This window comes from Acanthochromis polyacanthus, chromosome 4 (genome assembly GCF_021347895.1).
Source record: "Acanthochromis polyacanthus isolate Apoly-LR-REF ecotype Palm Island chromosome 4, KAUST_Apoly_ChrSc, whole genome shotgun sequence".
NCBI lineage: Eukaryota > Metazoa > Chordata > Actinopteri > Pomacentridae > Acanthochromis > Acanthochromis polyacanthus.
The window spans coordinates 42,968,927-42,993,753 of NC_067116.1; the positions used below are offsets into that span (position 1 = coordinate 42,968,927).

The 24,827-nt window shown below is 37.6% G+C and overlaps 1 protein-coding gene across 1 annotated transcript in view; it reads right to left on the bottom strand.

Annotated features, from left to right (window-relative positions):
• Positions 1–24,827, bottom strand: part of agbl4 (AGBL carboxypeptidase 4) — a 410,530-nt gene that overhangs the window by 61,511 nt on the left and 324,192 nt on the right. The window lies entirely within an intron of this gene.

Sequence of the window (24,827 nt, forward strand, 5' to 3'; positions counted from 1 at the left end):
CCAGGTCCCCGACTTCATTTTTTCTTCTTCCCGTGAGCGCATGTATGTGTGTGTGTGTTTGCAGGAGGTGGACAGCCTGTGGCGTGTCTCAGATTTATTCAGCTCATCTTATTGTGGGAAGGCAGGGGCACTGCCAAGGCCTCCTCACACATTCATAAAGCATCCCCTGTCACTTCACACAGCACACATTACACAGCTAAACTCTCAGAGAACAGGGGCGGGGAGCAGGACGGATGCTGTAGAGCAAAAAACAACAACAACAACAAAAAGAACAGCATAAACACTACTAATTGTCGTAAAATGGTTCTCCGGTGTTTTCTCTGAATTGACAAAAAATGTAAGAGAAGAGGATATTGACGCATGCAGAATAAAAAAAACAGAGGTGAGGTGAGAACAAAGAGAAGCAGCAGAATAACACATGAAACTTGAAATTTCCTTCGCAATCTCTTCCCTCCCGTGTTTCACCACAAGCATTACACTCATCCATACCATAATTTCTTTAACTGCTCAGTAACCTCCTGCTGGCTTGCAGGGGAGTCTCTGGAATAAGCTTTTATTAGATTAGAAACGTATATTAACCTCCAGTGGCGAAGCTCATCTGCCACCGATTCAACTCCTACGAACAAACAGTATAGACGCCGCCTTCAAAGGAACCGAATAAAAAAGCCGTAAAAAGCCATTTCAGACTTGATTAACAGTTAAAGGCTGTGACGGATCAATACCAGATCTGAAAGTACAAAAATCTGAGACAAAAGATCTTCTGAGTTGTTCAGTTCAGGCATCACTAGTGGCTCGCTGAACGAAGGTCTGTTGAAAACACTGTTTAATAGATGGACCTTGAAACCTTGAAATATAAAACCGTTTGGAGTTTAGCTCCAGTTCTGTTTTCTACGGCGACTGTGTTGTAAAACCAAAAACGACCAAACAAGGCATCCTAAACAATGTATTGATCCTGTTTTGATCATCTGCATGAAAGATCTGCTTGCTTATATCAAGAAGAATAGTCTCAACTCAGAAAATAAAGTTAATATGATACTTGCACAACAGCAGCACCTACAGACTGCTCATCAGACGAAAGCTGATTTACCAAATCCAACCCAAATCCACAAAACCACATTCTTAGACAGCTAGATTATTAAATATGTTTTCAAGGTATGTCTGTGTAGATTCTCTGTCATCAGGGCATGGCAATCGTGGGAGCTTCAGTAGAAAACAACTGGACTTCTCTTGTAGGTTCTTGAAGACGTTTCACCTCTCATCAAAGAGGTTTCTTCAGTATTTCAAGACATTTTCTACCTGATTACATTTGTTTTGTTTAGTTTTTTTACACATCATAAATGCATTTTTACTCAATGTATCTTTGCCATTTCTATTAGTGCTCCACTGTGGCTCCTTTTCAGCCAACCAATCATATATCAGATGGGGTGGAACTTTGTAGCCATTGTAGCCCAGAAAATGGAGGAAAACCTCAAATATTTAGTGGAGGGATCATATTTTTATTGAAATTATGGTACTTCTCCTGCCTCTAGTCATATAGTTTTGGTGCCTAACCTCAACCAAGCATCTAACATGTAAAAGGTATGAAACAAAACGTGACGTAGAAGTAAAACAAGTGAAAACTATGATGGAAAACAAAGTGTAAACCAGAGAGTGATGGTCTGTTGGATGCAAACCGTGTTCTTCTAGGTGAAAGTCCTGCCTTGTTCCTGCATAATACCAAAGACTTTGGAATTTTTCAGAAGTAGCCGCCTTTCCCACAACAAATTACATTTACTTCAAAACAACATTACATCGGAGGACACAGTTGTTGTCTTTGATTGCAATTTTGTGGAGACTGGGTTCTCTAAATCACATAACTTTTTACTTTTAATGTCCTTAATCCAGCTGTACCTAACAAAGCACTGTTTCACGTAGCATGCATACAACTGGGACGGACTAGTTTCTCATAATAATGTGCCTTAAATGTTGCAGTGAAAAATTACAAATCAATGCACCCTAGTGGTTCAAGCCTGTTTAAATTCGTGTGATACTGTGAAATATGCGATGTAACTACAGAGGATTGTGGGCCAGAATAACCAGAAAGGCATGCTGGCTGGTAAATTGCAAAATCTGACCGGATGTAGTAGGACATCCGGGTATTTCTGGCATGCTACATTTGACGTGCTGTGTATTGGGAAACCCTTTTCTGGCTCACACCCCGACTCCTGATTGTGCAAGTTACTTCAGCGGTGTGGGAGTGTAGCTGGGCTGCAGAGATATGAAGCCATTTAGAAGTTCTGTGAGAGCAAAATCTCAAGATGCTGACTCTTGAAAATGACCAGCAGAGAAAGAATCAAAAGGGGGGAAAAAAAAAAAGCCCAAATCAGGAAACACGACAGAAAGTTTAGAACTAATGCTTCACCTAAAGACGGTGGAGATCCACGATTCTGAACAAAAGCCAAGAGGAAAAAACTCTCAGTTGGCTTTTTGGGAACTTTTTCAAATAGAAAGTACAGTAAGGATCTTTCTTTTGGAAAAGTCTTCGCTACAACTGCAAAATCTTTGGATGAAAAATGACTTGCCATCAACGCCCATTCAGCTGACATTTTCACACGACTTAATCGGGGTTGAAATGCATCACTCTCCACCAAACTGAGGCATGAATAAAAAAAAACTTCTGTTGTGGTTCACTAGTCTGGATGACTGAGATGCTTTACACATCACTCTGGATGATTTTCAGAATGAGGAAAACGTGTCAAAAGCCGACTTGGAGGTTCTTGTAAGGGCTCATGTCCTGTGACGGGCCGGTGACCTGTCCAGGGTGTTTACCACCTCTAGCCCAAAGTCAGCTGGGACAGATTCCAGCCCCTAATGAGCCTCCGCATGATAAAGCAGCAGGTAAAGTTAACAGAATGATGGATGGATGTCAGAGCCCATCTCAGTAGAATGCAACTGTTTCCCAGAAAATGAGGCAATGCCTGGTGCAGCAGAGTGGACGAGAAACTCTTTTGTGGTTGAAATGTTAATTGAATCGGAGGTGTCACTGATTGATGTCAAGCCCAATATACACATTTTGGAAATCAGTGCAAGGTGAATTCTGAGAACTGAGCAACCTGGCACTGAAATAAATTTCTCTTATTCACATAAATCGATCCTTGCAATGTTGGAGCCATTTTTAGGGGTTGAAAAACTGGAAAAACATCCCAATCGCACATTTCATGTGATTGTATTACCTGGATATTTATATCTATGGGTCTAATTTCACGGTTCTATTTTACTTTATTCACCAACATAAGTGTACTTACAGAAACATAACAGTTCTCCAAACGGCTCTCTGGTTCCTCAAAGCATCATCACTACTTAAAGAACCTATTTTTTTTTCAGGGATGGTGCTTCACGTATGCAGTTCTTTAAAGCATTAAAGGCTCTTCATTGTTATCGGTGGCAGGAAACAGTATGAAATTAGAGCTGTAATTTATGACTACTTTCATTCTCAGTACATCATTTGGTCTGTTAAAGTGAAGAAAACTGTACGAAATGCCCATCGCAGTTTCACATATCCCAAGTTGCCATCTTGTACTGTGTTGTTCTGTCTGTCTAACAGTCCAGAACTCCATCCATCCATGATCTATACACCGTTTAATCCACATTAGGGCCGCAGGAGGGCTGGAATCTATCCCAGATGACTTATGGTGAAGGCTGGAGACACTACTCGACAGGTCACCAGTCTATCACAGAACTGTATATAGAGACAGACAATCACACTCACATTCACACCCAAGGACAATTTGGAATTATCAGTTAACCTCAGCATGTTTTTGGACTGTGGGAGGAAGCTGGAGTACCTGGAGAAAACCCACACATGCACAGGGAGAACATGCAAACTCCATGCAGAAAGATCCCAGACCAGGACGAGAACCGGGGATCTTCTCACTGTGAGGCAGCGGTGCTAACCACTGATCACTGTGCACGATTTAAATCATTAAATGTGTTATAATGGAAGACTTAGAAATGTAACTAATTATTATTGGACATTTACACCTCCCGCTGCCTTAAAAGGGCAGGAAACATCATCAAGGACAACTTCCACCCTGGTTCCGACCTGTTCGTCCTGTTGCCCTCAGGAAGGCGCTACAGGTGCATCAGAACCAAAACAAACAGACTCAAAAACAGTTTCTTTCCAAAAGCCATCACCACTCTGAATTCAAACATGCACTGACATCTCCCCCCCCCCCCCCCCCCCCCAAGACTACCTCAAAACCGTCTACAGTGCAATACGGACTATTCTAATGTGCAATATCACACTGACCATGCACTTTTATTCTTTTTAACTGTTTTAACTTATCCTTTTTTGTGATTTTTATTACATGTATCTTGCACTGATGGAGATGCTCTAAATCTCACTGTACTTGTGTATAGTGACAATAAAAGGCATTCTATTCTATTCTACATTTACAGTTCAAACGTAACTGAAGAGTTTGTTTGCAAAAATAGATAACTCCATTTTAGAAATTTTCAGAAACTGTATTTTGTTATTGTTTACTTGAGATAATAATAATAACAACAATAATAATTTATTTTTGCTCTATTTTGTCATGCATTTTTCTACTGAGTCAAATCCACTCAACTTCAGTTTGACTGATATTATCTGAAGTAAACAATAAAACAAAAAGTTTTCTGAAAATTTAACAAAACGGAGTTATCTGTTTTTGCAAATAAACTCTTCAACTGTTCCTAAAATTAATGTGACGGTAGCTACCAAATGGATTCATTGTGTCTTTGTTTTTAGCTTAGATTCACGAGTTAATTTAAGGTTTTAATGGTCGATGTTCCTTATTTAAGTAGTGGATTTTGAGTTTGTGTTACTCTGCGTTTCTCTAAAGTTCATATTTTTAATACCTCACTTGCCTGTAATTTAATATAGTAGAAAGGAATATTAATGAGCATGAAGGTTTTTTTTAGTGTACACTCAGTAATTTCATCAGAAATGCTCAAAGAACCATTAGCAGTGGGATTAATATTAGTTGTTAAGCTAATAAATGAGTTAACCTAAACAATTCTTCATTATTCAAATCATTGAACTGTCAGATGGATACAAGTGAAAGACAAACGCCAGACAGACATACTGGACGACACCACCTTCAGGTATCTGTAGGTTGAAGTCTCGTCCACCTCTAAAACTTCTCTCTGCATTTATCCCACCATCTCTCCACTCACTCCTTCACTTCTCTCCATTTCTTCGGCCATCATGTCAGTTGCGTCTGTAGCTGAAGAGTGCAATCAGAGGCAGAGCTGTGGTGGTCAGAGGTTTGTCTGAGAGGCAGAGACGGTGTCGGCCTGGCGAGAGGATTACAATGGTCGTGTTGAGACTCAGCGATTGGCATCACATCCAGACAGAAAAGGGAGGGACGGAGCGAGGGAGAGAAAAGAAAATAGGGAGAGTCATAAAAGGGACGAAGCGAGATGGAGAAATAAAGGGAGTGAGGGAAGAAAAAAGAGACAGAGAGCAGGGTGGGAGCAGAGGAAACCCTTGAGAAGACAGCATGTAAATACACCAACGGCGGCCCTCTTAAGTGGAGATGAAGAGGCGGCAGGATAAAAAGCTCTGAGCACTGTGTGATTATGGATCAATTTGCCGCAATCAAGCCCCCTTATGGCTGGTCCCTGTGAAATGGAGAGATTTCTGCTCCTCAAGGGCAGCCGTGATGACAGTGGAGGTCACAGACGACGGGAGTGACGGAGGCAGACGAAGGAGGGGAAACGTTCTGTCCTGAACAAGGTGCTGGACACACATCAGGGTTCCAGCTGAAGAGCTTTAATGGAGAGCTGCTGGTGGGATTCAGGCCTCTGGACGTCAATGACCATCGAGCAGCGTGAGCTCTGATCCTGTTCGGGTCACAAATGAGTATCCCGTTTTACACGCTGCTAAAATTTCTGCCGTGATACTGAAGTTTAAGATGGAGCTTAAATGGCAAAGCAGGGTTTGGACTGTTTCACCTCCTAAAGAAGGGTTGAGATGTTCGCTCTGCAGCACTGATACTCTCAGTGATGACACCTGCACTCACTCGCCTGGAGAACACTCCTGAATCACTGCAGCGAGGTGAGAAACCACTGATCTGACCACCTCAGCTGCTGCTCACTGAATAAAGAGCTGCAGCAGCTACAGCTGGGTGAACCGCTGCCAAACACAATCCCTGCTTTTTAAACTCATATTTGTTTAACATATTTTACTGCAGGGCCATTCCATCTCAAATCACCATTTTCTGCTCAGCCATCTCTGAATTGCTTGAAACTTTTAAAGCATAAAATATGATATTCAGAAAGATCAAATGCTTTGAGAGATAATATTTCTTTAAAATTGGCCATCGGCCTACTTTGTACACTGAAATCTAAAGCTATGTTTGAATGACGAGATCTCAGGAACTATTAAAGATAAAAACCTGACATTTTCGCTGTTATTTCTTATCATGTCACCGATTCAGAATCTGCGAAAATGGACAAGTAGATCAAGTTTAAATATGGCAAAAAGATGGATAAATTAAAGCTGTCATCAAAAATCCTACCTTTGATAATCCGGAAGTCAACTAATCAACTTTTCTGAACCATACGTAGCTGCATGTCACCATAACACAACACAAAACACGCACAATCATTATTAATATGAAATAATTCGTCACAAAAATGGAAAACAAGGCTATTTTCTTTGAATCTTCCTAACTGATTGAGCAAACATGAATTTCAAAATGGCTAAAAGACCATTCAGCTACACATGGTTCAGAAAATATCACTGGCCAACTCATGCAATCTCATTTTTTTTGTTATTTGTCCTCCAAAATAGGACTTTTCATGCCAGTATCAGTTTATTTTCAGATTTTAATTCATACATAATCAGATAATACTTGACCGACTTGTCTAATTACTGCAGAATCAATGACACGATGAGGAAAAATAGTGAAAATTTCAGGCTTTTATCTTTAATACTTCCTGAGATATTGTTCGATAATAGCATCAAGTGTACTGGAAGTGGGTCATTTCAGGTAAAATAGGCTAAAATTCCCAAATATCTTTACAAATATACACTTTTTTTGCTATGAAAGCTGTCATTCAAATCATCTGAGCAAAAAATATGGTAAAATTCTGACCTGATAGTAATATATGTTAAACAAACAGAGGATTCAGTGTCATACCAGCACACGCATCCACACAACATGGCAAGAAATAAGGTACTCAGGTCTAAATCTAAATGCTAAAAAATGGAGCAATACTAAAAATATAGAAACAAATTGTTTAACAGTGCTGCAGCACAATAAATAAGCACGTGAACTACATTCCTCTCCAAAAAAGAAGGAAAAAATCAGAGATTATGTTCGACTACATCAGGCTGATATTCTTGATACGTTATTGATCCTGAATTAGTGAAAAATAGCAGTGAAAATGTCTGACTTTTACGTATAATACTTCCTAAGATATTGTCGTTCAAACAGCTGTTTTCATTCGATTTAGGAAAGTATTTGTATATAAGTCCAAAATTTCACAGATGCCATTTTAAAAATCCATAGTTTATAACAAAAACTTGGAATTGGGAGAGAATCCTGACTATTTCTGATGGAAAAACTGTGAAAATATTGGAACGTGTGTTGCAAAACAGAATGACAAACTCGATGAACATTCTCAAAAAAATGGGCTCAAAAACGTGGCTAAGGGTCAGAAGATGTTGAGAAATCCTTCCGTATGAAGCCGTCTGTTCGGGAACCCTTTCGTCTTCGGGGGCCAAACAACATCATTGAGATTTTCTTCTTCATGGCTTTTAGAAGCAGCCGGTATCTCTTACAGTCACACAGTGTCTTTGTTAAGAAGCCCAGTAAGTGCTGAGCGTGATAGACAGTCGGCGTAGAGGGCGAGACAGAAGATCCACTAAAGACAGAGACAAAGAGCGAGCTCTGTCAAGTATCAAAAGCAATGGCCTCCTTTTAGCGATATGATACGGACGTCTGGCGCAAAGTCAGAGGCGGCGACTGCTTAGGGTTTCAAGGCATTGGTCACAGGCCTTTCTCAAACCCTGACTTCTCCTCTCTGGGCTTCAGAAAATGATGACAGGAGGAGAGGAACATAAAAAGGAGGGATGGCTGGTCTGTGCTCGGCGTGATACAGAATCAGAGGCAGCCAGTAATAGCCTTTTTTGAAGAATGCGCCACTGAACTTTAAGGGCCGTCTTGCTTGAAAGGACAAGTTACAAATAGGAAGAAAAGGCGAGGGAGAAATGATTTCCCAGGGATATACCTCCTGCTGCGCTGCCCTATCGCTGCTCCACAGTGGACGAGCGTGTCCGCGTGCACGCGTGTGTGTACTGTACATGCTTGTATATGTGGTGCGGTTCCACCTTAAAAGCTCCTGCCAGGCTGTGGGCTCTGCTACATGCTACAAGATAAAATGTGCAAAAACACGAGCAGCTCCACCTGCATTGGAGTTGGTAGTTAAATGTCATTAGGACAGAAGCTGCAGCTGAAGGAAACCTGATAGAAGTGACGTGTAGTTCTTCATTTCTGCAGCTCTTCCTGTCTATCAATAATTTCTGAGCCACAACAATACAGGCGGCCCGAGGTGAACAACCAGAGTGCATCCCAGCTTTAATAACCACCGTCACACCTCCAGCTATGTCTTCCACTCCGGCTTTCTCCTGCACGTTTTTCCCCTCAAACAAAATAAAAATAAAACTGTACATAATGTCTGCAGTGATTAGTTCCTTCAAAGTGACACTGCTTTACTGTCATTTGAACTGCATTGAATTTGTAAAAAAAATATGATTAATTTACAAAAAAAATTGCACTACTGAGAAGAAAAATTCTGTACTTTGAAGGTTTGAAAAATTTTAAAAAATATTTAAAACAGCTTTTTTTTTTAAAAAAAACTACCTGTTATTTTATATTACATCTAATAAAATCTTAGAAAAAAGGTTATTCAGAAGAGACCCTAAAACCCTCCTTAAAAAAAAAAAGGTAAGATTGAAAGTAATGTCCACAAGGTCACAACAATATGATTTGTACTGAAAATTTTTACTGTAGTTTTGTAAAAAAAAAAAAAAAAAGTCAATATTTTACTGATATGTCTCCAGATTTCAAAAAAAATTATATATATAATTATATATTAAATTATATTATTAAATTATATATAATAATCAGTAAAACAAATAAATAAAAATCCATAACTGCAATATGTGACTGTAAAATTCTGCAGTTTTACTGGAATTTGAAGTTTTATTTAATATGTACTTTAAGTTGTAAAAAAACATAATTAATTTACAGATATTTGCCATTAATTAAAAGAAAAATTATGTATATCACGGGCTAAAAAATGGCAAATAATGTTTTAAACTGTTATTTTATCGGTTTTCCCTGTTTTGTCATGTTACATCATTTTTAAAAAAAAGTACTAGTTATATGTTTGACATGTCTGTAAAAATAATAAACAACAAAAAGGACAAAAGCCTGTGAATTATGTTCACATCAAAAGTCAGTATTTTTACAAATAGCGTGTTGTTTGTTTACAGTGTATGCCTGTAAAATCACACAGATTTGCTGTCATTTAAATGTTATTTAATTAATTATTTTTCTAAGATCTGAACTTCTTATTTGAAAGAAAGGTCACGTATATTAAGGATTGAAAAAAAATTCAATATTTTTTAAACTGATATTTTACAGATTTTCTCTGTTTTGTTAAATTACAGATGATATAATCACAGGGAAAAAAATGAATTTACACATTAATGGTTAAAAAATGTTTAAAAAAAAGTTCACAGAAAAAAAAAATATTTATATAAATTGAATTTTGTTGTTTTACAACATTTGACCACAATATAACACAATTTTTTTTACTGTATTTAAATAACGTAAAATATAAATAATTTACAGATATTTGCAACTTTATTTATTAGAAAAATATTAGGATTTTAAAAATGGTAAATATTTTTTAAACGTGTTCTTTTACAGATTTTGTTAAAATACATCTAGTAAATTAATTTATGATTTCAGAATAATTTAAAAAGAGTATTAATTGCACATTGACTCTAAACAAACAACAAAAACTACAAAAAAAACTGTAAATTTGTTAATAGTAATTTGTTTCTTTGCCACATTTGGCTGCTTTGTTGTATTTAAATTTGCAAAAATATAATTTTACAGATATTGCTGCATTTTATCCTTTTTCAGTGCACTTTTTATGGCACCTTTTGTGCCAGAGCTTCACAGTTTTTCTAGATTTTTTATATTTTTTGTGTACATTTGATGATTAAATGATAAATACATTAAAATCCGTCCGCATAACTGCTGCTGGATGTTTGGTAATCACATATTTTAACTGAATTCTGTCTAAACCTGCCTGTTTTCTTGTCTTTCATCTCGTTTTTTTCCTTCTCCTCACATCTCATCCAGTCCTCCTGCGTTTATTGGTGCATGGAGGATCTGTATGCGGCCATGTGTGCGTTGCGCCATCAGCTCTGCTTGGCGGCGGCGACAATGTCATTCAGCAGTTTAGTAACAGGCCATTAGCTTGTTAATACCAGTCTAATGGGCAGTCTGCTATTTTAAAAACACGGCCATGTTCGTGCCATTAACAACCACTTAGTGCTCGACTCGAATCAACAGGCCACTGGGACACGGAAAAACAATAACGGAATAACAATGTGATCCCGCTTTCTTTACTAACCAGCTTTACTTTAGTTCCTTCCTCAGTTTACACACGAGAGACAGTATCTGAATAAGAAAGAACACAAAACTGAAGAACTTTTGTTGCTTTTTACTTGATATTATACAAGTTTTTATGTAGAAAACTGTGTAAAACAGCAAAAAAAATGTCAGAGATGAAGCCTTTCTTTCTGCATATGATGATAATTTTTCAACAATGTTGTTTTTTTTATCTGCTTGGGTAAATATTCCAGCATGCTAACAGTAGAATAATTTGTTGGAAGAAGCATGACTTTGTGCATAGCAAGGTTTCTCATTGCTATATTTTCCTTATACTGCAGCAGGCATGCAAAAAAGCCACACATTTTCTGTTTTCTTTGCTTTATCTTAAAGAAAAGTGTAATATCCAGGTAAATAAACAAATTTGCTTTATTTTCATCTTTTTTTTTTGAAGCACTTCCTCTTTGTATTTATGTGTTTGTGTAGTGAAGTAACGTCACTGTCATGGCAACACTTCAGGTTGTTTCTATCATGAAACGACATGCGAAACAACAAATTGTGTTTTTTTTAACCTCTGAAATTTGTCCTCCTGTCACATTTTCCCTCACTGTGGGCTCATTTTTCAGCGCTCTATGAAGTCCTGAACCTTTATAAAAAACAGCACAGCCATGACTAGAAGTAAAGAGAACTAAGAAATGTCTTCAGTGCAGTAGGACACAGTTATAATGCCAAAAAAATAAACACAAACATTGAATTTGTCTGATTGTTTAGTTTACTAAAACGTAAAACAACCTGGAATCAGGACATTTTTCCAAGTGCAGACAGGTGTTACACAAACTGAGGGGGAAATTTTGACTCTACATAGTATATATATATATTTTACTAATAATGCTTTTAATTTGTTTCCGTGCATGCTCTGTCTTTACACAACCTGCAGCTCAGCCGAAAAGTTCCTAAATTTTTGTCAGGTCACTCTTGGTCACAGCTCGGCTGCTGATGGCTTCCTGTTTCCACCAAAGATGCCACAATTTTTTGTTTTTCACAGAATGTTTGTACTTTAATGGCATTATTTTTAGTGAATTTTTAAACAGGATATGCAGATAAAAAGCGGTTTTTATTAAATATCAAGCTAAGATCTGCTACATTTCTTCAACAGAATCCAAGGTCACGAGTACAGAAGCTGAAAATCTCTTTAGTCTTTCTATTTTTTACAATTCCTGCCTCTGACAAATGGTGTCATTTTGGCGATTATTTTGTTTAAAGACAACTTTTTAGACTTGCAGGCGGGTTTTGGGGTTCAGAGAGGGAATATTTCTGTTTGTGTGCTGATTAAACCTACCTTTTTAGTCTGGCTTTTATTTTAATTACCTTTTAGTGTTTTTATTCTTTTTACAACTCCCAATTTATAATTATCACTATTATTATTATAATCTTTATTATTATTTTATTTTATCTAGCTTTTATTCTGTTTCAGTTTATTTTATTTTATTATATGATATATTTAATTGAATTTATTTACTTATTTATCTATTTATTTTACTGATCTACTTATGGATTTATTTTATTTTATTCATTTATTTTTATTTATTTATTTTACACTTTTTAAACTAACCTCCAGTGTTTACCCATTTTAAACCTTTAAGATGGCGTTTCCTCAGTACGTACGGGGTATAACAATGTCCCTGATTTATTATTGTCTTTTATTTATGTTGCTTTTTAAACAATACAGTGTATGGATTGCGGGGCTTGGTGGGGTGGATTTGGGTCATAATTTCTTTCATCTTATTTTAATTATTTGTCTGTTTGTAAAGCACTTTGTGCTACAACTGATGTATGAAAACTGCTTTATAAATAAAGATTATTATTATTATTATTATTATAGACACAAAAAAGTGCTCACAAACTATAAGTTGTGGTGTATTTTGCAGCTCTGGATAAGATAAGATAGACTTTATTAATCTCACAAAGGAGAAATTTAACTCCTTATTGATGATGGAGCCTGTGCAGCTGTTTACTCCTGTTTCCAGGCTTTATGCTAAGCTAATCACCTCCTGGCTCTGGGGAGACGATTAACTGTGTGGATTTAACACAGACATGGAATTAACTTTGTCATCGAGCTACCGGCAAGAAAGTGATGAGCAGAATTTTCCATCATCCTTTAAAAAACAAAGTGGTTGGACCCACTTGCAGACGTTTTCCCATCTCTTCAGTAGATTTAAATTAATCCCTAAAATACTTACTATAACTAAGACATTTGTTATGACCAGAAAACATAAACACTTTGTTACTGTTTTTAATTCAGCATTTTTAAAAAGTTATTTACCATATTTATTGTTTTTTATAAGAAAATATGTATATTTTCCCTGTTTTGTCATTTTTAAAGTGTTATTTTACAGATTTCTCTTATTTTGTTAAACTCCAGACAATAAAATCACAGAAAAAAAGATTAATTTATACGTTAACTGCAAAAAAGGCTAAAATTCTAAATGTCCACATTAAAATCTGTACTTTTATGTTTATTTTGTTTTTTATACTATTATAAAATGTAAACTATTTTTAAATCAGCACATTTAAAAAATATTTTAAATATATTTGCTGTTATTTAAAACAAAAATTGTATATATTCCCTGTTTTGTTATAACACAGATAAAATCCTAGAAAAAAGCATTAATTTAATTTGTAAGAAAACAGGCCAAACTTGTGAATAACGCCCACATGAAAAGTTTTTCTTCTTTTAGGATGTTTGACCATAAAATAACACTATTTTCAGTGTATTTAAATCAGCAAAAACATCATTATTTTACAGATATGTGACTGTTTTTGCACGTTACTGTATTTCATATTTTTTTAACGTAGTTTTTCTGTCACTCTTGTTGCTACACTTCCATCTATCCTACATCGTTTGTAGCATGTCCATTTGAGGATTGAATGAAAATCGCATTAAAGTACGTCAGTATAAATGCTGCTTGATGTTCGCTAATCACAGATTTTCAACCGAGTTACTTGTATAAATACAGCAAACATGACAAACTATCGCCTGCAGGTCTTTCTAATTCCACTTTAGCATCTCAAAGAGAATCAGCTTTCCATCAGCAGCTTCCCTCTGAAGTCTGAGAGGAAGTGTTGGAGCAAGAAGTCCTGCAAACCGAGGCTCCGTCCATTCGGTGCATCAATCGCTTCCACAGACTTTGAACTCGGCTGGTTGTGTTTTCGGCTCTTTAGCGATTTCCAAAGCTTTCAGCTGAGTATCAGCTCCTGTAATGGGCATTTCTTCGTCCCGTTTCTCTCCTGTCAGGCTCTTGAAAGCAGCACATTTCGGGACGCGGGGGAAGATTTTGTTTGACTCTTAACATTTTTTTTAACTCGTCTTTTCAGGGACTTGGCGTCTTGACAGTTGTTTGATGAGTCCGGCTCCTTGATCGCTGTGATCTTGAATTGGCGTCATAATTCCTGCAAGTCTCACAAGCTTATTTTTATTTCCAAAAGAATCCATTTTGTCCAAGTGTCTGTCTCTCCTGTAGCTGCCAAACGAATTAACCTTGGTTCCGTTAAAAGGAAACTTCTTTTATAGACGCGATCTGCTGTAATAACATCAATGACTTGTCCTCAGAAATATGAGGCTTTGCAGGAATAACAAAACATTTCCACGTCTAGACTCAAGAACCACAAGAAAATCTTTAAATATTGCAGTTTGTCTGCGTTTGAAAACAGCGTATCTGAACATTTTTGCTGAACTTGCACTACCGTTAGTTGGACAAAGACGATTTTCAGACTCAGAAAATGCAGAACAAATGAATTCTCAGAGCTGGACTGAGTTGATTCCAGTCTGGCAAAGCTGGAAAAGTGCAGCTCCAGAAGAGTGCTGACAGACTTTCCATTAAGTATCGATCAGTACTCCTACAATTACACATAAGGCTGAAAAAATCCTTTATTCATTGGCTTTCTTTTAATTGCAAATGGAATTCAGCATTCAGCGTCCTCCATTAACACACAAATCCAAACTATAGATAAACAATTAGCATCAGGCCAATGAAGACACCATCGCTGTACAGTAGAAAAGTCAAACTTAGCATCACCACAGTGACTTTTTAAAATTATTTTTCCATTCTAGCTCAAGTTGAAGTATTTGCATAGCAGAATAAAGGCTCTGATTGTACCCACGGGGTAAATTGACATGTTTTGGTTTTGTTTGTGATTTAAAAAGGTAAAAAAAAAAAAAGTACTAAGAGTTTCTCCATCTCCCTAATCTCTCTGTGAGTTAACTTGAAAGGATTTAAACGCAGCGTAACACCTGCTGTTAATACAACTCCCTGATAAAGCTCACATCAAATGTCTCAGATAACATCGCCGCTTATCGCTGGAAATTAAATGACTTATGGAATATAGAAGAGAGAGAGGGAAAAAAGGGATGAATTTTTGGATTGTTGTATAACTGCTAAAAGAAAAAAAAAAGTGATGTAGGGAAGCTGGAGAGAGGAGGGAGACAGAGTCTGAATTTAAATGAAAAACCGGAGCGAATGGTGACGTAGAAGTTTAGAGTTTAACCTCCAGACCTGCTGTTCTCCTACAATGAAAAAAAACTTCTGCAACATAATTCAAACGAGCACCGAAACTGTAATTAAGCTTCATGACGGCCGCGTTTCCTCCTCCCATTTCTGACGCAACAACGACCGAACGACGGGCTGGTTTTAGGATTAACGTGGTTACCATGACAACGTGTAGAGCTGCGTTGGAATGGATGCATGTGTGTGTGTGTGTATGTGTGTATGTGTATACTTTGTTTGAAGTGGCAGGCCTTTTCAACAGCTTTGATCAGGGGAATGTTTGTAGTGGGGGCAAACCTGGAGAACAAACAGGACTTCAGAGAGATTAGCAATCTGTGGAGCGCGCACACACACACACACACACACGCACACACACACACACACACGCACACACGCACACACGCACACACACACACACACACACACACACACACACACACACACACACACACACACACACACATATGCACACATGCACTGACTGTGAAGAAGTCAGCTTTCTGACTCAAATCTGCAACACACAAACTCCTTAGCTGAAAATTACACTCTTTCTTCTCCCCTCATGTGATGGGACATAACAAGCGGGCATTTTCTGCAGCTGCATCAAGGATATATTTAAAGAAATGCACCAAAAACAACTGTCCCGGAGCACAATCTGAGCAGAAAAATGCATATTCGTGCCACCTCTGCAGGGTTGGAGTGAATCAGTGCCGAGGGGAAGCCAGGTGAGTGCTTCAGGAGGCGAGGTGTGACACGTGGCCCCGGCACTCCTCCATCATGCTATACTGAGCAGTAGCATGTATACTGTGTGTGTGTGTGTGTGTGTGTGTGTGTGTGTGTGTGTGTGTGTGTGTGTGTGTGTGTGTGTGGACGTCGGCTAGCTGTAGGTGTGTGTGCACGCTGGAGAGGACGAGTGAAACGGACGAGCGAGGAGCCGGTGATTCAGACAAATACGCTGCAGCGAGCCCGAGCTGCTCCCGACCCCAACCCAGATGGACAGCGGTGGAGCTATTCTCAGAGCCACAAGCACATTACTCAGTCCCCAAGGTGGGAGGATAAGTCATCCGCTAAGGTCGCAGGAGGTGTTATGTCTCTCACTGCAAGTAGTTCGGAGTTTGAAGAATGGAGCTACAAGGCCGAAACAGTGGCTCCGCAATCAGAGTGATAAAACGCGGCGACGGAGTGAAGAAATCCATAAAATAATCTGCCTCTGATGGGTCTGTCCTCGGCATCACACGCCACAAAATGATGGATACCGGGTTATATTTTACTTACAATACAAACTCTGTATGGTTTTCTCTGTATTGGGGGGACCCTTTGTTGTCCCTCTAAAAGGTGACAGTGATTGCTTTGGAGAAGAGATTCATTTTCACCAATCCTGATGTTGCGTTTTTGTGTTTTTTTGAAAATCAGAAGAGAACAGATCCAAAGATAAATTTATTTTAACATACACTGTAAAAAATAAACTTAAAAAAAGTCAATATTAATAATAAGAAATTACTGGAAAATAACCATCCCACAAAAATACAGGAATTTCCCATAATTAAAATTTCTGGCCTTAATTTTACACAACATGAGTATTATTTATTTATTTTTTAGTCTTTTATGAAGGATATGAACATGTGTAAAAACTGAAAGTAATTTACCTAGAATATATTATATATATGTAATTTACATATTTCTTTCCCTTTTATTTTAATAGTTTTTCTGTATTTTTAAAATACATGAAAATGTTCATAAAATGTCTAATGTAAAATAACACCAAAAAAAAACAGGCATTGTGAATAAAAGCAAAATTTATTTTAAATTAGTTAAAGAATTTTTTTTAACCTTAAAACTGTTAAAATACATTTGCAAATGTATGTTGATTTCTAATAAAAGTTTCTAGTTTTACTAATTTTTCAATCTATATGAAATATACGGAAAAAAATGTAAAATATAAAAAAAAGCTGTAAAATTACACTTTTTTCCCAAGAGGTATTCTTATTTATAATAATAAAGCTTACTATAAATAATTAAAATACATATTGAAAATCACACAAATAACCAAATAAAAAAATGCTAAAATGCTAGCATTAGCATGTTCACAGTGACGAAGCCAACAAGGTTAGCAGGCATTTTGTTTGCCATATTCATAATCTAAGTTAAGCATGCTAATATTTGATTAGCACTAAACATAAAGTAGAGTTGTGGCATCACACTATAATGCCATTTTTTTAAAGAAAGAGCGCCCCTCCAGAGAGATTGTCGACGTTTCTCTGCTCCGTGGGCAGCAGGAAACTCACTGCTAAAAGCTAACAGATGCAAAAACTTACAATGGTGTTTAGAGAAAAGTACTATCTACCAAATGGACCTCGTACATACAGCAAAAAAATGAAATATATATGTAAAATTGTGGAAGAATTTAGGGCTTTGTCTTTGCAGAATTCTGATCAACATCCCAAATGCTTGCTAACACAAGATGAAAAGCTAAAGAATCCCCATCAACAGGGTGTTATGCAAAGAGCGGAACATTAATGTTAAATTTTTGAATTTTATTTAAATATTTCACTTAAAACCACAGCTGTGAAGCTCATGGTTGGTGTGAAAGCCTCAGGGAATCACTAAAACCAGAAGGTATAATTCACGAGGAAAAAGAATGTCAGAATAACCCGTCATGTTATTTTAACAGATAGCTGTTGGGATATTTCGGTCTGAACAAAAGTTGCGGACCGACCGCCCGACTGACATTGCTTTTATCGTCCCTGGAGTCAAGCTGCTCTCAAGGCTGAAAATAAAAAGGAGATCAGCTGGGTACCCTTCATCTCTGAAACAGGACAAAACAAATTTACCGCGATGACGTCGCAGCTCTGGGCCGCGTCACAGCAAAGACTGCTGCTTTGTTCAATTTAAAACATGTGGAAATATAAATTACAACAGGACAACCCGATTACTGCGACGTGGAGCGTAATCTACTTCTTGGCTGTTATTGAAGGAGGCAGAGTGAGGTCAGGAAGCAGGAGGCCGAGGTCGCCCAATCACACCCTGAGAGGAGGGTCCTCGGGGAGCAGACTGGAAAATGGTGATGCAATATTAATTGGTGGTGGTGCGTGCCGGGCGGCGCAGGGTTGTCTGAGGTTTGTCTCCCCGAGGAAAGGCTGTCAGGAGCCGAGGAAGACGGCCGGGATGAGTCCCTGACCTTGTCTGTCAGCTGGTGGAGGAGAGGAGTGCTGGGAAAGGAGACCCCCGGTCCCACTGACAGTCAGATCAACACTCTGCCAGTCTACGGCAAGCCTGCTGGGACACACCAGCATCCAGACAGACAGCCAGAGACAGAATGAATGAATCTCCACGGCTCAGCTGAAAATGAATAAATATGCAGAACTTTACTTGGAACACACAGAGGAACCAGTAGTATCATCTTGTGCAGCTGGGAGAAGTTATGTAATTTTACTCGTCTATAGAACTTTGTAACATTCCACCTTAAATGCTGACGACTGAGCACAAGGGTGCCGCTTTGTGTTGAAAAGTGTTGGAGACATAAACAGCATTCAACATTTACAAAAAAAAAGAACTGTAGAACTGTAATTTACAGCAAACCAAACTGCATGGTTTTCGAGAGGAGAAAGGTAGCAGGCATTAGGAATTACTTATTACTCCGCCAAGGAACATGGTGGAATTATGAGACAATCGTCGTTTGTTTGTCTGTCTGTTAGCAACATCACTCAAAAACGGACTAATGGATTTGGACGAAATTTTCAGGGAAGGTCAGAAATGATACGAGAACCACCTGATTAGATTTTGGCAGTGATGCAGCTTATAGTCTGGATCCACAGATTTGGTAAAGATTTCTGTATCATTGTGAGATAGCAGCACGTCACTGTAACCATGACAACAAGTGAACACTACGTCATCTGCCTGCTGTCAGTCACATGATTACGATCCTACTACAAATCCACCGCTCTGGACTTACTGGAACAGTTGATTAAATTGTGGGGGTGTTTCTGAGTCCCATCATAACCCCCCCCCCCCCCCCCCTTCTATTTATACCTGTCTCCATGTCAGGTAGAAACTATAGCTCAAAGTATTTGATAAAGTTACTAGCACTCTTATTAAGTTGTTCCACTTGAGCGTGGAACAATTTAAGAGAGTGTGCAGCTCTCTTGATTTGAAGATGCTCATATTTATCCTGCTGCTGTTCGATGCTGCAGGTATTTAATAAACTCTGAGGAAAGAATTCGACAAACAGCTGGAAGCATCAAACTAAACTCCTGCTAACACTTTCTAAAAAAAAAAAGAAAAAAACTCAGATTACATTAATTATTGCCGAGAATTATTAGCAAAAGTTGTCAGTGTCCATTATTACTGAAATAAAGTTGTATTTTTAAGGAAATGTGAGTTTGTAAATAATGTAAAATTGTACAGTAAAGTGAATGAGAAACTGGTTTTTGTGCAAAAAAACTGTGTCGTTTGTGCTCTATGATGTTTTCAGACCAGTATTGGTACTGAGATGGAGAAAAATCCTTCCGTAAATCTCCTTAAACAACCTAAAGTAGCATTGCTTGTGAGCTTTTCTGTTCATGTGCAGTTCAGATTTGTGTTGAAAGTGAAATATTACTTGGTATGATCTAACGAAGCTGCAGTTACAATTCTGGTCGGAAAACACTGATACTGAACATATTCCTATGTATTTAGGAAGAAAAAGACATCTGTGGCTGAGCAAAGAAGCGCAAAGACAATACACAAAATGACTGTTAGTAAAATAATAAAACTTAATCTTGACCTTAAATGTCCCAAGATGACTTCATGTTGTGAATTTGCACAAAATATATACATTTAAAATTATTCGAACAATCTGACAAGTTGATACACTTGTTTTCTGTCAGTTTTCACAAAATACAGATGCTTTATGAATTTATAAGAAAGAATATGAAGAGTGCATGATATTTTCTGGAGGTGTATTTGAGTCCTGCAGTCCTGTTTTGGCTTCAGTTTGGAACCTCAAACACCCAGATGGCCTCGGACTAACAAACATGACTCGGCTCATTCAGAGTTAGAAATAAACCCAAATATTTCGACTATTTGCACATTTCACACATACTGTATGTGGACACGCATGCAGCAAAAACGGGGATACCAGATCACGACAACTAAACATGACCGACAGACACGTATAGCGATGAGGATTTGTTCAGTCTGTGGTATAAAAACTGCTCTTCAGAGGGACTGAACGAGGCAACGCCAGCATATGGGAGAGAGCCTGGTGTCATCTGGGGACACACAAACACCGGACACATGTCAGCTTCAATTAACCCTCTCCCATCTGTCTGTCGCTATTCCTCTCGCTCCTCTTCCACCACTCAACTGGGTCATGCAGGGCAGTAAATCCCTACATACAGGGTTTAAAACAGCACCTGCAAAAAAAAAAGCCCCCAACAATTTCTCCTCTTATCACACCAAAGTCCAATTTATATTATTTTTTCCTTCCGTTACAGATCCCCTGTCGTACACTGCACTACTGCATTGAATTATCAATGCTATGGACTTTAATAATTCAGTGTGTTATGCTAACAGTGCTGTGGAGTTCCCTGCTGTCCCACTGAGCGTCCCTCTAGAGAGATTGTCTAAGTTTCTCTGCTCTGTGGGCAGCAGGAAGCTCACAGCTAACAGCTAATGGATGCAGAAACTTCTATTTGCAGCAACATAAGGAATGTACCTCAAACAATCGAAATGTAGGCGACACATAGATGCTTACGTTTAGTTTTTTTTTGCTTTTTAACCACATTAAAATTAACCATGCAAGAGACGACGTTTCTGTGGGCCAACAGCTAACAGAGGCAGAAACTGATGGTATTTGCAGCAACATATTTTCTGCAGAGGACACCTGATACGCTAGCGTTTAAAAGTTTGGGGTCACCAAGACAAAACTCCCACTTTTATCCATGTGCTAACATAACTGCACAAGGGTTTTCTAATCATCAATGAGCCTTTCAACACCATTAGCTAACACAATGTAGCATTAGAACACAGGAGTGATGGTTGCTGGAAATGTTCCTCTGTACCCCTATGGAGATATTCCATTAAGAATCAGCCGTTTACAGCTAGAATAAACACTGACACATTACCACATTCTGCGACAGACTGGTGACCTGTCCAGGGTGTCCCCTGCCTTCGCCCGAGTCAGCTGGGATAGACTCCAGCACCCCCCATGACCCTAGTGAGGATAAAGCGGTGTATAGAGAATGGATGGATGGACATTACCACATTGACAACGTCTAGACTGCATTTCTGATAAATTCAATATTATCTTCAGTGAGAAAAACTGCTTTTCTTTCACAAATAACATTTTCAAATGACCTCAAACTTGAGCAGTAGTGTATGTTCAGTACGATCTCAACCAAACCATTCGAGAGGCCGGCAACTTAAAGATGCTAAACATCCCATTTTTGTCTTTTTAACCACCTTTAAATTGACCATCACTTTGTGTGAGCATCACTGACTACGTTTATATGCCATCAATATTCGGGTTAAGGTCAATATTCCGGTTTCTGAAACATTTGGAATAACCCGTTTACATGTCTAAACAGACAGTTACTCCTGTTGTGTGACGCTGTGGTGCCGCGTGTGGGTTTCTCCATGTCTGTTTACCTCTCCTTGTGCATTTCCGGTGGGTCACGCGGCATACCAGTAGTTGCCGTACTCAAAAGACCAAGATTCCTTTCGGATGAAACATGCGCAGAACGCAAACTAATGTTTCTTTCTATGGGGATATTCCGATGCGCGTTTATATGACGAGATATTCGGGTTAGAAAAGGAGTAACCCAGGGGTCTTATTCGGGTTTTTAAAAACCGGAATATGAGCATATTTGGGTTTTTGTGGGTGTTTACATGGCCGTACACAACCGGGTTATCGCTAATATTCCGATTAAGAAAGGGTTTTATTAAGAAAGGGTTTTTGACTGCATATAAACGTAGCCACTGTCTCCCGTTTTGAATTCTGGAACCGAGGTGCCAAAGACGGAGTGAAACATCACGCCGTAATGCTATTTCCTCGAGTCTGACAAACGAGGCCCCGGCTGCGCTCTGGTGTTGGCAGTTACCTAAGAAAGAATGCATCAATCCAATTGCCTCTTCCCACCCCGCCTGTCACACAGCTGCACATTTTCCTTCCCACTTGTGGCTCGTGCACGGCGAGGAGACGTACGGACAGGAATTACATGTCACGGCGACGCCACCTCGGCAGAGTTCCCATCCCGTGCTCCTCTCTAGTCTTTTCTAATCCGTCCCCAACACCTCGCCTCGGATCCCTTCCTCACCTTCCCCCTCTGCCTGTCTTCCCCTCTTCAACCCCCTCGTCTGAGATCAACACCTAGCTGTGTGCAGGTGCAAGGCTGCTGGCAAACTGTCAGCTCGAGTCTCCTTTACTTAAACGCACACACGAGGACACACAAAGACCCGCACTCGCACAGCTTGGCTCCGGCACAGGCACTTCCCACTCTGTGAATTGGTCTCCACACAGCGAGCTAGATTACACTCTCACTGTCAACACATAAAGGAAGACTAACAGCGAGTGTGCTAAAGGTTGGAAAACACTGGCTGAGGACACGGAAGAGAAATAACACTGCACGGGGAAAAAAAAGAAAATTGATTCTGTTTTTGGGTGAAACTTTAAAAGAAGCATATATTGCGTTGCTGTTGTGGCTTCAAAAGAAGAGAATAGGATCAGGACACACATCTTGCTGTCCAGTTTGAATCCCATTAGATGAGTTTCATTGTCTTACTCCCGCACATAAATTTTCTAAACTTTTCTCTGTTGATATGAAGACAAAAATGGCTGAAATTAAATAAGAAATGAAAAAGAGCACATTAAAATCTTCATCCACAGTGATACGGTTACTACAGCTCTGAGAAGATGTAGGAGATGCCTGTTTTTAGTTTATTTTTCTGTAATATCTTAACATTCTCTGTCAATTCAAGCTTTCCTAAAATCACAATAAAGGGCCAACTGTGGACTTTTGGCGAAACAATTTTAGAAAAAAATACAAATGGGAGAATTTTAAGGAAAAATGATGAATAGAAGTACATGGGTGTGATAAATAATGAGCTTTTTGCTGTGAATTACAAAGCAACCGTTGGTACGCAAAAAATTAAATGACTTTTACACAATTATTGTGATTTAAAAAAGTACAATTTTAAAACAAAAAGTACAAATTACTTGTAGTTTTCTTATTATATTCTCTCACTGTGTTTTTGTGGGTAAAAACTGTGAATATAATATAATATAAATAACATGAATATGTGTTTTTGCTGATTTGAATACAGTTAAACCATGTGCTTTGATAATCACACACTTAAAAAAAACTAAATTACTTTTATTTGATGTGGACAGTATTCACAGTTTTTTGTCCTGTTTTTGTGTGATTTTTTAAATTTTATTCATTTTATTAAAGTCAACATGTAAGTTAATTTTTTTTCCCATGCTCTGGGGGTTTAAACAGGAAAAATCTTCAAAATAACAGCATGTAAAGCGTACATATACATAAAGCAACAAAACTTTCATCTTAATGAATCGCAAATTTCTATAAAGTGACAATAAAAACAAAAAAAAATAAAAATCTGTTGCTGATTTCTAAACAGTAATTTATCGAAACAAAATCCTGAAAAAGAATGAATGACTTTTTATAAAAATACAGATTTCTGACATGGACATTATTTACAGTTTTGGCCTGTTTTTCTTCTAAAATCTAACACTGGCTCCCAGTCAGTCACAGAATAGATTTTAAGACCCTACCGATCATTTACAAATCCCAGAACGGTTTAGAATACATCTGTGATATGTTCAGAAAATACAAATCATTTCACCAACTGTCACCAAATATAGACATTTTTAAATCCAGGTTAAAAGCATTTCTTGGAAAGATATGTAAAATAATATGTTTTTAGCCGATTCAAATACAGTAATTCTAAAATCAAAGACATTTTTTAAAATTTTTGATGTCCACATTATTTACATTTTTGGCCTGTTTTATTTATTTATTTTACAGTTGATACATTAATTAATTTATATATATATATATATATATATATAAATAATTACATTTTCCTGTGATTTCTATTATTGTCTGTGAATTCACAAAGCAGGGAAAATCAGTAAAATAACTTTTACATTTTTAAATAAATTTTTCAATCCTCAATAAACAGAATATATTTTTTAAATAACGGGAAAGATATGTAAAATAATATGTTTTTAGGTGATTCAAATACAATAATTCTAAAATCAAACACTGGAATTTAAAAAAAAAATTGATGTCAATATTATTTACAGTTTTGGATTGTTTTATTTATTTATTTATTTTATAGTTGACACATTAATTAATTTATATTTATTATTTTAAATGATCAAATTTTTCTGTGATTTTTACTAGTTATTGTGTGTGAATTCACAAAGCAGGAAAAATCTGTAAAATAACTGTTAAATTTTTAAATAAATTTTTCAATCCCCAATAAACAGAACCTTTTTTTTTTTTTTAAATAACGGCAAAGATATGTAAAATCGCAATATGTTTTTTTTGCTGATCCAAATATGGTAATTTTAAAATCAAACACTGAAAAAAAAAAAACAGATTCTTAAAGGGGACATTATTTA